Raw genomic sequence first — 12,972 nt, forward strand, 5'->3', positions numbered from 1 at the left:
GAAAAAAGTGAAAATAATTGACACCTGGTAGATAGCAATTTACCTGTACAAGCCCACACAAAACTTTTCTTTTTTTTTCAATTGGATAAGTGGAAATGAATGTACCTGTCATTTAAAAAAAAATCATGACCATTGGTAATGTAGTTTTTGTGTAATAATACCTGAAAGTCGACTAATTTAATTTACCCTTTTTTTTTTGTATGATGCATACACAGAAAATAATTCCGAAATGAATGCTCATATCTTCCATATATCTGGTTGCAGATTCGGAATCCTTGGGAAATTCTCTGTCGAATTTGTATGGTTTAAAACGATTTTGCGATTATAAATTTTCCTATTTTTGCAAACGGCTTTTGTTCGAGAGGCGCTACTGTGCGACGTTTGCGACAAGTGGAAGAAAACATTCGTTTTGCGACGCTTATACGGGCATGACACTGCCGCATTAATTAGAGACTTCATTAAAGATTTGACAGCGCTATAGAGTTTTACACAAGTGCGAGCAAGACGACTATATCGCGCTCTAATGCATTAGAATAATGCATTAGCTACTTCATTGGCGCGATAATCGATAGATCTACATAAAAATACTAGATACTCGATAACAAATTACGGGTTTAATGAAGAAAATTGTAATTGAAAAATGTATTAGCCAGCTCATTGACAGTATGGTCTCACAATGAGAAGTTTATTTTTATATCATTTCGCTGGTTTTTGAACTCAAAATATATTAGAAAATTAGCAAAAATTATATGTTTTGCGGTGGCAAGGTTCTTGCGCTGTAAAATTAATTACATTTTTTTTTTGTAATAATTAAAAAAATTTTAAGCATTATAAGCTAAAAACATAAATTTAAAGAATTCTGCATTTATTTATGCAAGAATACTTCGACGACGAATTCAGAAATTCATAGTAATACGCCGCAAATGGCGGCCGTTTTTTTTTGTTTACCTTTTACGGTCGGTGTGACCGTAGTCGTATTACCAAAATAATCCAAGAAAATGATACATATAGTGGACTCTTTCAAGGTTCTAATGAAGTAGCTAATTAATGAAAACTGCATTACAGTATCATATGGGCATTATAGCCATATGACACAGGCGCATTAATTAGAGACTTCATTAAATATTTGACAGCGCTATAGCATTTTACACAAGTGCGAGCAAGACGACTATATGGCGCTCTAATGCATTAGCTACATCATTGCCGCGATAATCGATAGATCTACATAAAATATACCACATACTCGATAACAAAATACGGGTTTAATGAAGAAAATTGTAATTGAAAAATGTATTAGCCAGTTTATTAGAGCTCGAAACTCAAAGTGGTCTTGCAATGAGTATTTTATTTGTATATCATTTCATGGGTTTTTGAACTGAAAAAATTTAAGAAAATTTGGAAAAATAATGTTTTTGATGGCAAGGTTCTTACGTTGTAGGTTAGGTTATGCCCATATGATACACTAATGCAGTTTTCATTAATTAGCTACTTCATTAGAACCTTGAAAGAGACCACTATATGTGTAATTTTGTGTAATTTGGCTTAAATTTTGCTTGGATTATTTTGGTAATACGACTACGGTCACATCGTCCGTAAAAGGTAAACAAAAAAACGGCCGCCATTCGCGGCGTATTACTATGAATTTCTGAATTCCTCGTCGAAGTATTCTTGCATAAATAAATGCAGAATCCTTTAAATTTATGTTTTTAACCTATGATGCTTAAAATTATTTTAATTATTACCAAAAAAAAATTTTAAATTAAATTTACAGCGCAAGAACCTTGCCACCGCAAAACATATTATTTTTCCTAATTTTCTAATATTTTTTCAGTTAAAAAAACCAGCGAAATTATATAAAAATAAATTTCTCATTGTGAGACCATACTGTCAATGAGCTGGCAAATACATTTTTCAATTACAATTTTCTTCATTAAACCCGTATTTTGTTATCGAGTATCTAGTATATAATATGTAGATCTATCGATTATCGCTCCAATGAAGTAGCTAATGCATTATTCTAATGCATTAGAGCGCCATATAGTCGTCTTGCTCGCACTTGTGTAAAACGCTATAGCGCTGTCAAATCTTTAATGAAGTCTCTAATTAATGCGGCTGTGTCATATCAGCATTAGGTTAGACCGGACGGCCCTCGAGGGGTCACACATAGGCCAATATGGCCCATAGCTATTCGGGGAAACTCTAGAGACTATCAGGCCTGTTCTAGTTTCCACTCGGAAGTGAATTTGATAACATTTGCGGATTTCCCTTTAACATAAGCGAATTTCCCTTGGTGATTTAAGGAAATTTTTTAAATTTCCCTTAAATTCCCAAACAAAATCAGCTGGTCGCTTTCAACAAAAGGAGATTCCCTTGTCTAAGATTTGCTAAAAGGGGCTGATAAAATTTTGGCCCGCTGTAGTCTCCAACTCATAGATAGTAATGAAGCACTAATTTAAATAATAAAATCTAAGGAATAAGCATTAATACAGGAAATAAACATTTTGAAATATTTGTAATTGCAATCAGCTGTTCTGGTGGCAAAATGATCGAAAGTAGAGTTGCCGAGGGTTTTGAAAAAATTCCCTTCGCATAAAATTTAGTTCAGTTTGTGGATTGAATTGGCTGGTATTTTAAAGAAAAACACTTTTTCATATACTTTACCTAATAGCAGATATTTTAATTGTAAAACAACACAAAAAGTAATTGTTCGAAATTAATCTTAAATATATGCCGTTTTTTTCGAAACGCTGACAACCCTTAAATGGTCCCTCTCAAATACGACACAGCGGCAGCGGATTTGCAATAATGTTGAAGGTTAGAATCGAACCGATTTTTAGGTGCACCCACAAAATAATTATTTATAAATCAAGTACTTTAGTATTAGCTAATTCAATTATGCAATAATGTTCCCAAAACCTCTAGGAATAGATTACAATTAACATTTGTAATATACATAATCGCATTGTATTTTAAAATAATTAATTTCTGATTTTGCGGATTTGAATCCGCCGGCCAAATGGCACACGGAAAGTTTCCGTGCGTTTCGTCTGCAAATTAACAGAGACTTAACAGAGGGAAATACGAATCCGTAAAAATTTTTCGGAAGTGAACACTAGAACAGGTCAGGGAAATCCGAATCCGAATAAATTTTGCGGAAGTGGAAACTAGAACAGGCCTGTATTTATGCGGGTTTCGAGATCCTTGAATATCAAGGTGTTTTTTGCAAAAGAAAGGAGTTCGCCTGGCTTCCTCCTGAAGGCATCTTCTAGCGATGCCAGAACTGGAGAGCCTAGGCTCCTCATTCTTGCCCTCGTTAGGGCCACGCTGTAAAATTAATTTAAATATATTTTTTTGTAATAATTAAATAAATTTTAATCATTATTGGTTAAAAACATAAATTGAAAGGATTCCGCACGTGTTACAGCGGCCAAACTCCATATAAAAAAAAGTGGTGTGAAAAAAGGAAGAAGAAGAAATTTGTGCCTCGTCGATTTTTCCGGTACTCTGACGACGAAAATGATGCCTGCGAAAATTGAATGGCGTTGCCAGATCAAGATAGTAAACAGCTGATCTCGGGGTGTAACAATAATTCATTTGATTTATTCTTACACCCCTAATGAAGGGAAAGTTGAAGGAAAAAAGTGGCATTGATAAGGGCTGTCAAGGCGAAGCCCATAATATGGAATTTAACGCACAAAGGACATTTTAATGCCATAGTTTAAAATTTAAAATTTTTTTTTGGAATATTTGTTTACAAACAGCTGTCCAGTGTGACCAAAGAAAAGCTTTAAACTCATTTTCTTGGCGTTTCAATGCTTTCCCTCATTTTTTTGGTCACACTGGTTACCGAGCCAAATAAAGAGCGATTTCGCTATAACACGTGTTACAGCGCATTTTCGTCTTCAGAGTACTAGGCTTTACCTTTATCGATCGGTGGACAGTAGTCGTGTTACCAAAATAATCCAATCAAAATTACAAACTAAACTAAAACTTCCTCCTTTATATAATGGATTTTGCACTAGAGGTGGAGAGCTATCGATGGTTTGGTGCTATCGAGCCGCAATCGATGGCAGCCCTGACACTATAAAATGTTTGCAGAGCATAAACTCGATACTATCGATAGTATCTTTTCTAGTACAATCTTAAATTAAACGCTTTTCATTGGTTTTTGTTAGCATCGACCAGGGATCGCAAATAAGCAGAGCTAGCAGGGTTGAGTCCCGATTCCCAAAAAGGTCTCAACATTAAGGTTACGTTACCGGTTAGCCGCGAAAAGACTCAACGAGACATCTGCCATGGGCCCTTTTTCTATTCTCTCTCGGTTGAAGCGGCGAGAGCGGGCTCGCGGTCTTAAGTGTGACCGGTCTCTTCGCGGTCTTAAGTGTGACCGGTCTCTTCGCGGAAAGCTCTTGTTGTTAATTTGCACATTTCGCGTAGCGTCACATCTTTGTTTGGTAGAGCGCGTGTTGCATCGGTAACGATATGGTGCGAACAATAGTGGACAAAGTGCACGAGTTCTTTTCGTTTGATAAAGCAACAAATATTTCAAAATGCAATGTGTGTGAATTAAAACTATTTGGACGCCATGCAACAAATATGAAAAGACATTTACAAACAAAACATCGGGAAGCATTTGACTCGTTAACTGAAGAACATGAATACATCGGTGTGCAAAGGAATGCGAAAAAGAAAAAAATAACGATTGAGACATCTGAAAACGAAATTATTTCGTCTATTGTAAATATAGTTACCGATGGCGGCAGGCCGTTTTTACTTTTGGATGACAAGGGGTTCCGCAGAATTTTAAACCCCATATATGATTCGCTGAAAATGTCTCCAATCACATCGAGAAATATAATGGAACACGTTTGCGAAACAGCTAGCCATTAAAGAAAACATAAGGTCTTGTGTAAAACGTAAACTTATATCCCTAAAAATAGATGTGGCAACAAGATTGGAAAAATCCATATTGGGAATACATTTACAATTTATTCATTCGACCTCAACAACAACGGATATCGTCGTGAAAACCCTCGCAATGCTACAATTGTCTGAGGCGCACACTGGACTATATATAAAAAATAAAATTCTTGAGACTATTTAGGAATATGGTATCGAAGTTGATGAGATTTTTAGGTAAGCGTTGTGTCATCAGTCTCCGCGTAAATAATTAAATATGTATTTATGTATGTACATATTTTAGCATTACATCAGACAACGGCAAAAATATGGTTAAAGCCATTGAGCTGCTTAACGATGAATCCATTGAGGAGGATTATTTTCCCCATGATGATAACAGCGAACATTATATGGAATTGCTTGAGTCTATGACGTTTCCAAATGTGCAACTTGTCCGATGTGCAGCACATACACTGCAATTGTGCGTGTATGACGTCAACAAGCAAAGCGAGATTGCCGAAAAAGTTGGTGTTTGCCGCCAAATGAGTAAAGTCTTGTGCACCGGAAAGTACAGGTATTAATTTTGTTCTTTTATATATGTAAATTTATATCATATGGCAAAACGAATTTTAATTGTTGCAGGCGTACCTTAATGGACAGCAACAAACCAATTCCTACTCTTGATGTTACCACCAGGTGGAACTCCACTTACATGATGCTGTCAAAATTATTCGAGTTGAAAGAATTTATTGAAACTCAAACAACTATCGACATAGACGTTGACTGGATCTGGGTTGAGCAGTATATATCAGCGTTTAAAGATACATATGAAGCCACCCTAAAACTGCAACAGGAGCAACTAGCTTATAGCGACTTTTACATATTGTGGTTGCAGCTTAAATTGAAATGTGAAAAAAGCGAAAACTACCTAACAAAATTATTATTGGCTCAACTGAAGATTCGTGAAAGTAAGTTGTTAGACAATGAAGCATTGTTAGCAGCGATCTATATGGACCCCAGAATTAATTTGATTCTGACAGAGCCGCAAAAGTCGATAGCTAAGCAAAATTAAAAAAAAATTGCATTTCGTATTTTAAATTTAAATCAAGTAAGATACTTTCATAATTACTATTATAACCAAATTTTACAGAAGTGTCGTCCAATAGATTAATAAGTGTAGTTATGTATGTTTAATAAAAAAAAATTATGTTTAACTAAAAAAATTAGTTTAACTAAAAAAAAATTATGTTTAACTAAAAAAAATATTTCTTAATTACTAATTAATGCACGAAGTGCACATAGTATACCCGTAATAATATATGCATTTATATGCATTAAGCCAAATCTTACTATAATTTCTGAAGCAGTTGAAGTTTCCCCAGCATCTAGTTTGGAGCCTTCAGAGGAGATATCACTATTGGACGATCTCTTAGATGACATTCAGAGTATACCACCAAAACAAAAAGAAAATAACAATGATAAACCAGAAAAACAAGAAAGGAAGCTAACTTCGGCACGCCGAAGTTTGTATACCCTTGCAGATTGGTTTTCATATTTATATCATAAATTATAATGCCGAAAACAGACACTAAACAGAGTTTGATAACATTTTACCTATACCTATTATGTTTACAGTTTGACAGTTACAGTTATACATTCCCAGCTTTATATATTTTATACATTTACCGATCGCTTCTATGGCAGCTATAAGATATAGTTGTCCGATTTTTATGAAATTTATACCAAAATTCTAGAATAATAAAATAAGCTTATATCTCAGAGAAGATGAAAATACGTTGAAAAACAACGAAGTTATAATTTTTCTATTACTTTCCCTATCGTTCCTATGGCAGCTATAAGATATAGTCGTCCGATTTACATAATATTTATACCAAAATTTTGAAATAATACCAGAAGCCCATGTGGCAAAGTAGATTAAAATACGTTGAAAAACAACGAAGTTATAATTTTTTTTCGATTAATTTTCCGATTGTTCCTATGGCAGCTATAAGATATAGTTGTCCGATTTTCATAAAATTTTTACCAAAATTCTATAATAATATAAAATGGCCATATCTAAAAAATTATGCAAAAATGTTTAAAAACAGCAAAGTTATAAGTATTTTTCTAAAAATTTATCGAACATTTGTATGGGAGCTATATGATATAGTCGTCCGATCCGGCCCGTTCCGACATATATAGCAGTGAGAGTATATAGAAGACTATATGTAAAGTTTCATTCAGATAGCTTTAAAACTGAGGGACTAGTTTGCGTAGAAATGGACAGACGGACAGACGGACGGACAGACGGACATGGCTAGATCGACTCGGCTGTTGATGCTGATCAAGAATATATATACTTTATAGGGTCGGAAACGTCTCCTTCACTGCGTTGCAAACTTCTGACTGAAATTATAATACCCTGCAAGGGTATAAAAATATACACAGAAATAGACAATTATCTAATAACTTATGGCCGATTGCCTCTAAATCCGATAAAAGAATTTCTGCGTGAATTAAAATTTAAGGCGCCCCAACTCGCAGAACTTGCGAAGGTGGTATTAGCCACACCAGCTACCCAGGTGTCGGTTGAGAGGGCGTTCTCGGCCTTAAATTTTATTTTAAGCGACAAGCGCTCTTCACTCAGCAAAGAAAATATAAATTCATTGTTAGTTGTAAAACCTAATTCGTAATTTAAGTGTACGCTATTGATTAAAATAAATAAAAAATAAAATAAATAACAATTTAACTCAAACTTGAATTTATTTCTTTATTATTTTGTGTTTAAATTGTTTTCAGAATTTATTTTAAAATTTTCGTACGCATGAATTCAAACGAGTGCTTCATCCCTCTCTCTCTCTCTCTCAGGCACTCTTTTCGATTCAGAAGCGAGCGAGTAGTTTCTATGCCGCTTCGTTTCCCGAAAGCTTTGTATTTGCGATCTCCCGTTACAGTTAACCGGAATCGCAAACAAAGCAAAGAAGCGAAAACATCTGCGAGAGAGACCCTTTTCAGACTATTTGGTTGTTTCTCTCTCCGAAAGAATTCGAATGATCTAAACGGTTGACCGTTTTGTGCGAGCCCTGCAAATAAGAGTTATGAGTAAAATAAAAGTTCCTTCCAAAAAAATTGAGCTGGAAAGATGAAATATTTAGGTATACCATCATTTTTGAAAGAGTTTTCAAAAGTAAAATAAACTTTTATAACCAATTTTTATTTTTTAATTGTGCTTTCACTCTTATTTTTAAATTTTAATAAAAAAGTTGTAGAATAATTATTATTTTTAGTTTTTTATTTAGAAGTTGAGTTGTAACAGTTATATTCAATTTTTAAATGAATAATTGAAAAATAAAATTATTCTCCATTTTTTATTTCACAAAATTGAAAATAACAGTTACCTGTCAATTTTTATTTTATTTGAATTGAATAAATTAAAAATAAAAATTAAATCGCAATAACTCAACTCAATCAAAAATTGGCATATATGTACATATAATGAATCTACGCTTTAATACCTTTCGTTTGGTGTATATATTGTGGTTATTGCACATGCATAAAAATCTGCGCATACGTAATGCTTATTACATTCCGCAAACTAAAATACGTTGGCAACAGCACCGGTCATCTTAACTTAAAATACTACAAAGAATACTTGATTGCAGTGTTAAGCTCTGGCAACTCTTCGTTAGGCACGTTTTTGCACACGTTTTTTTGGATAATCAATCAACATATATTTAGTGAAATTAAGTTAAAAGTCGAATGAAATCAACAATATCCTAATTTAAAGTCGGTGTTTCAACTTTACTGAAAGAAGACACTGCATATATAAAAAAACGAAGTATATATTTTTTTAATTCCCCATTAAATTTAAAAACATCAGTTTTTAATCGAATGTGAGGAAAGCTTGCACCTTAAGTCAGATACCACTAGCTTCAGTGCCGAAAAGGCTCTTTCTACAGAAACCTCCGTATCAGGAACACAATGAACAACCTCAGCCAGTGCATAAAGGCATGGATAAGTGTATTTTTTACTCTCCCTATACTCCATTATGTTCGCATTTGGGTCTAGTGACTTGGGAGAGTATCCATTAATTTCCATTTCCGTCAATTTCAGTTCAGGCTCTTCTTCGGATTCTTCATTTTCTGAGCACTTGTCGAATGAATTAAGGTATTTGCTAATCAGAGAGCCTCCCTCACCCTCACTCTGAGAGGGTGTATGTACCTCAACCTGAGTTTTTGATGAATGCCGGCTTTGCGGCGAAACTGGTTGCATAAATGTATGGAGTACCTGTAAAGAAGATAAATCCTTTTGAGATATTTTTCAAATTAAAAGTTTTTTGATTACCTTTTTATTTTTAAGAAGCATTTGTCTCATTAATGATAATAAGTGGCTTCTAGCCAACATTTGTTGGTTTGGCTTCTTTATTAAGATCCTGCGGAGTCGAGGCTCCGCTTTCTCGCGACATTCTATGCACTTCAAATCTTTACTATGCACATTATCTGACATAACTTGTACTGTGAAAAGCTGTTCGTTTTGAAGCTTTAGCGCAGCTTCATAAAGAGGCCCAGTCGGACTTTTCGGGACGACGCGAAAAGGGGAGGATAAAATTATTGTGGAAATGGGAGGGCTTTTTTGAGTACCTCCCAATTCTACAGAGCGGTAAGGAAGAAACTCCCGAAAAATTCGACCGAAAGTTCCCTTTGGGGATTTTTATTTTTAATGCGAGAGTGAGAGAGAGAGAGAGAGAGATAAAGGGATACATATATTTTTGCTCTTTCCTTGAAACTGTATGAATTCGCGTTCCCGACATTAGCTTTTGATTTGACTCAGTGGCCCAGTTGGTAAGCGGACGGTCTGTGATTTCTGAGACATGGGTTCAAATCCCGATCGGGAACTAAGAAAAGTAAGTTTAAGTGGCTTTTAATAAGATTTATACATTAATATAAGTAATTACCGTTTGAACAAATTATAATTAAAAATTAACAAATAAAAAAATAAAAAAGTTTTAATGATTTATTTTATAAATTTTTATACTCTCTGGGGAGGAAGAAATTCTTCCAAAATCAAATTTTTTATACTTTCTGGGGAGGAAGAATTTCTTCAAAAGGCCAGAATTTCTTCTTCACCCGAGCAGCGACGGATTCTTCGTACATCCAATTTTTTATACTCTCTTGGGAGGGGAAATTCCGTAAAAGATCCGATTTTTATACGCTCCTGGGGAAGAAGAAATTCTTCAAAAGGCCAGAATTTCTTCCTCACCCGAGCAGCGACGGCGGATGCCAAAATACACGAATTACCCCGGCCACCCATGTATAAAAGCGAATTAGACTTTTACAGAAAACGGTAGGACTCCCTCTTCCCGTTTCTATGAGAAAATAGTACTCCTTTCTTAGGGAAAAGTCAGACTGGGGGCTTCAGTACGCACAGAAGCAGTTCTATATCTTCCCATTCCGATTCAGGCAACGTGGATCTTGATGTGAAGTGTTCATTCATAAAGAATTTTAAGCTGCAAAGACTTTAGCATGGCATAGGTAGAGTTCCATCTAGTTGGAACATCGACTACCGGCTGGGGAAGACCGGCTTTACAAATGGGAAGCCAAAAATGCAGATAACAAAAATAGTTTTGTTTTTGTCATCACCGACCTATATTTGTTAGCATTCGTAATTGCAGACTTGAGATCTAAATCAGTGTCATAATTTTGTCCAATTTGATTTGTATAAAATCTAAGCCGCCTGGAGACTTCGTCCTGCAAACCATTACAAATTGTACTAAGATATAGGTCGATGCTAACAAAAACAAAAACTGCGTTTGCTCATTATTCGCTCAGACTCAGTGAAATTTGCGGGAACACATACAAATTTATTTTGGTACCAATTGTTTCATGTTTGAATCATTATGCTGAAATAAAGGAAATTTTATTAAATATTTTTTCTTACGGTTAGTGCATATTGGTATAGTTACCTTCCAGTATTGTAGTGGATCTACATTTTCATCAAAATGCTTTAACTTAAAATATTGTCGAAGGTCAACAATTTCGTTTACCATCTTTGTCTTAGGCAATTCTTCAATATTTTTTTTTATGAATTTGAATAAAGATTAACATTGATTGTAGTCCTTCAACTTTTTATATGATACTAGTAAGCCCGGCGAACTCCGCAGCTGATGTTCAACCGTCATGCTCTAGGCATTATGGACAATAGGCAGATCGGTTAATTTAACCTCTAACCCACATAATTTACACAGTTCAACTTACCACAATAAAGACAAATGCTGGTTTCCAATTGAAATGTTAGGAAAATGACTTATTTCTTTGCAAAACCGTGGAAATCGGTTCGTGCGTTCTGGAGTTATGTATATGATCATGGTCTATAGGCAGAATTGTTATTTTAACCTCTAATCAACATAATTTACATTTCAACTTACCACCTTAAGGACCTAACCTGGTTTCCAATTGAAATGTTAGGGAAATTACTTATTTTTGGGCAAAATCGTGGAAATCGGTTCGTGCGTTATGGAGTTATGTATATGATCAGGGTCTATAGGCAGAGTTGTTATTTTAACCTCTAATCAACATAATTTAGATTTCAACTTACCACCTTAAGGACATAACCTGGTTTCCAATTGAAATTTTAGGAAATGACTTATTTCGTTGCAAAACCGTGGAAATCGGTTATGTATCGAGAAGCATGTCAATTATTGGGTTTGCTGCGATTGAGTTATGGGACAAATACAAAGCCCGGCGATCTCCGTTACGCCACCTTTGGCAGCCGATGTTCGAACGTCGTGCTCTAGGCATTATGGACAATAGGCAGAGCGGTTAATTTAACCTCTAATCCACATAATTTACACAGTTCAACTTACCACCATAAAGAAAAATTCTGGTTTTCAATTGAAATGTTAGGAAAATGACTTATTTCTTTGCAAAACCGAGGAAATCGGTTTGTGCGTTCTGGAGTTGTAATCAGGGTCTATAGGCAGAGTTGTTAATTTAACCTCTAATCCACATAATTTACAGTTTAACTTACCACCATAAAGACAAAAGCTGGTTTTTAATTTCAAAAAATTAAACACTATTTCGGTTTGTCTCATGAATTAAACTGAACTCAGAATAATGACATGCTATGTATCAGTGATGGCGCTTTACTGAAGAACGACTCCTGTTTTTCTGTCGCAATTTTTCCTTTTTCCTCACGGAGCCCGAGACCTTTCCAACGAACCTTTTATTGCAGTGCTTTTTGGTAAACTACATTTTTTGTTTTTTGGTCCGACGTTAAAACAAACAAAGCGGATGGGTTTCCAACTCTTGAGCACGCAACGTATAATTGGCCATGAGAAAAACAATGATTTTCTAAATTTATTCCGCAAACACTAAGCGATTGGCCTTGCGACTTATTAATTGTCATTTCGAACGCAAGGCGAACTGGAAATTGCAATCGTTTGAAGTCAAACGGAAGATCCGTTGGAATCATTGGTATTCGAGGAATACATACATTTTCACCTGCATACATTCCGTTAATTATGGTTGCCTCAATCGAATTCGGCATAAGTCTTTTTACTGACAGTCGAGTACCATTACAAAGCCGCGGTGGATTCAAATTACGCAATATCATAATAACTGTACCAATTTTAAGTTGCAAGTTATGTGGTGGAAATCCTGGTAGCTCCAGAGAGTTTAAAAACTCCGTTGGATAATTTACTACATCATCGGGATTTGTTATGGAATCAACGGATTTGTATGTCACCAAATCGCCAGCAATTTTTGATTGAATGGTGAAATTCAGTGCCTCTACATCATTATTCTTTGCGGCAAGAATTGCTCGTTGACTTAACCAAGCATAATTCTGATACTTCTGACTTATGTTTGGGAAAACATTTTCAATAAGATCTAATTGAGAGTCTACAAATTGACAAAAGTCGTTGGTAAGTGTAATTAATCCAGATGATGCATCAACTGGGACTTTTCCATTTCCAACAGCTAACAATTGGTTAGAAAATTGTGCAGCACTTTGATTATTTTCAAGTTGAACTCTCATATTAGTTGTAAGCGATAATGTTTTCACGTAATTCCATAA

Source organism: Drosophila kikkawai, chromosome 3L (assembly GCF_030179895.1).
Source record: "Drosophila kikkawai strain 14028-0561.14 chromosome 3L, DkikHiC1v2, whole genome shotgun sequence".
NCBI classification, from domain to species: Eukaryota; Metazoa; Arthropoda; class Insecta; order Diptera; family Drosophilidae; genus Drosophila; species Drosophila kikkawai.